Source organism: Orycteropus afer, unplaced genomic scaffold (assembly GCF_000298275.1).
Source record: "Orycteropus afer afer isolate SDZICR_OR568_19922 unplaced genomic scaffold, OryAfe1.0 scaffold00387, whole genome shotgun sequence".
NCBI classification, from domain to species: domain Eukaryota; kingdom Metazoa; phylum Chordata; class Mammalia; order Tubulidentata; family Orycteropodidae; genus Orycteropus; species Orycteropus afer.
In genome coordinates, this window is record NW_006921974.1 from 2,945,804 (window position 1) to 2,948,653 (window position 2,850).

Genomic DNA, 2,850 nt, shown 5'->3' on the forward strand with positions numbered 1-2,850 from the left:
GCCACTAACAGGTACTATGTGTGCCAGCATGGACTAATAACACTCCCAACACTGAACCAGGAACTCCATCTTTTATTATTATTATTATTATGATGATGATGATTTGGTGAATGTTTACAGAGCAAATTCGTTTTTCTCTTCAAAAATCCATACACATTCTGTTTTGTGACATTACTGCCATCCCTATACTGTAACACATTCTTCCCACGTCCTCCCTATGTGCACACCCCTTCCCTTCAATCTTCCTTCCCACCCCCCTCCCACCTTCAGGAACTCCATCTAGACACAACTGCTGGCTCTGCTAGAGAGGCTCTGCCTCCCCCCATCAGTGGAGACTCCCCAAATACTGGAAGGGACTTTAGAATCTGAGAAGTCAAAAACAAAACAAAGCAAAAAAAACCTCACTGCCGTCGAGTCGGATATGACTCACAGTGACCTCTCCTTGGGTTTCTGAGGTGGCATCTCTACTGAAGTAGATTGCCCAATCTTCCTTCTGAGAAGTGGCTGGTGGGTTTGAACCATCAGCCTTCTGGTTCGAAGTCAAATGCCTTAGGCGCTATGCCACCAGAGCCCCCAAGAAGTCAAAAAAAAGGGATACATTATTTCCCCAAGTTTGCCATCCTACCTGGGCACTGCTGGCTTGAGATAGCTCATTACTCCACTCCGTCCACCTTCCTAAGGTCAAACCAGGCCATGCCCTCTCCCACAAACTTATCTAATGCCGGTTAGGTTTTCATTTCTACCAGTCCTCTATTGATGTCCCAGCATGCACTTACCCAAATTAAAACATTCAGCATTCTTAAACCTCCTGATCTGATGTTCTTCTAGATGACATACTGGGCTTCAAATTGCCCATCTAATGGAAGATATACTCCTTTATAAGTGACCCAGGATCAGATGGATGGAGATACCTAGGTACATTTGACTATCATGTTCCTCAAGATAAGATCAGGGAGAAATGATTCAGAATTTGGTCCTGCTGCCCTTGAAATGATCACAGCTTGCGTGCACCATTGTTGATCTTAACAGGCTAGGTACAGGTTTCATGTTTTCATTATCAGAATTACATATAGTCTTTTTTCAGTGTATTTTTAGGTCACTGAGGAATTTTAAGCCAGGAGTTTATCTAACTCTCATTTCGCATATTTCCGTAATCCTATTTTGTTAATTGAGTCATTAATTTCCCCTCAATGGATGGTTATTAGTAGAAGTTATTTAGCTAAAATTCTGTTTGAAAAGAGTGAAATGAGGTTATTTCATTTGAGCTCCCACATACATATCCTCGGGCTCAATCTGATGACCTCTTTTCTTTAGTCATATGCACAGAATGTTCTTCTTTAGTTGCACAGCTAAGGAATGAGGAGAGGTGAGAAGTGGGGTTTTGAATGGTGGAAGCAAATAGTCAGAACTGGACTTTAAAAACTATGTCAACGTGGCTTCTTTTGTTTTTTGTTTGTTTGCTTGCTTTGCAAAGCAGAAATTTATGCAGATCATAATGCAAATGCAAATTCCTCTTGTGAAACCATAATGAAATTCTTTAGAGGAAGTTGCTGGGAGTTATCAGCTGGGTCAGGCAGAGGATAACTGGGCAGGGGATGGTCAGAGGCTACAGGGAGTGAAAGGACCTGAGACTAAAAGTTTGGCAGTTCAAACCCAACCAGAAACACTCCAGAAGTAAGGCCTGGCAATCTGCTTCCAAAAGGTTGCAACCTTAAAAACACTGTGGAGCAGTTCTACTCTGTGCACATGGATTGCCCTAAGTCAGAATCAACTGGATGGCAACTAACAACTAACAGCAACACTCGTGTAGTGGCAGTGCAATGAGGCAGTGGTGGCTCAGTGGCGGAATTCTCCCTTTCCATGTGGGATTCCCTGGTTCAATTCCCTGCCAGTGTGCCTCCTACAGAGCCACCCTCCATCGGTCAGTGGAGGCTTGCGTGTTGCTATGACGCTAAACAGATTTCAGCAGAGCTTCTAGGGTGAGATGGACTAGGAAGATAGGAAGAAAAGCCCTAGTGACTTACGACCAAACATCAGCCAGTAAAACCCTATGGGTCACAAGGAACCAATCACAAGGCAGCATTCTGTTCTGTTGTTGATGGAGTCACCATGAGTGACTCCAACTCCACAGCAGCTAACACCAGCAACAGTGGCAGTGAGGGGAACCTCTTTAGCGTGGAGCTCCTGGACTGGGACTCTGTGATTCCATCTTGTTGTAACCTCAGTGGGATGAATGATGAGGGATTTAACTGCTTAACCTTAAGCAAAACCATAGGGGGTTGTTGTCTACTGTATACATTCCAACAGCCTCTTAAAAGGCTGTTCCAAAAGTATCCTTCAATCACACCATAATGATGTCTCCAGAAAACCTCTGCTAAAGTGTAAATAAATTATCTAAGAGCCATATCTGGAAAGCTGGGCTCCTCGTATGTTAAATACCCACACAAATTCATTTTCAGGGTTGCGTCTTCCTGAAAACAGCAATGAACATTGGAATTACAGCTGAGAGGAAGAAAGACCCAGAGCCAGTGATGTGCTGGTAAAAGTGTAACAAACAGATTTCTGGGGGCTGGGAGCTAATTTTTACTGTGATGTAAATACTCTTGCTCTATGGCCTCATTTGAGACGAGCTGCCAGTTTCAATCAGGATACAAGAAAAAATATGGGAAACTGGGCCCTGCTATCCTGTGCTCTGCCAGCCTGAACTACTCATGATGTTGCACGTGACTGGTCAGTGCTCTCTCTACAGACCACCAGAGTTTGTCATGTGTTGCTACTTGAATAAAAATAATAATTTCTACCAGAAGAACTAGATGGTGCCCAGCTACCACTGCCGTCCACTTGGAAGGG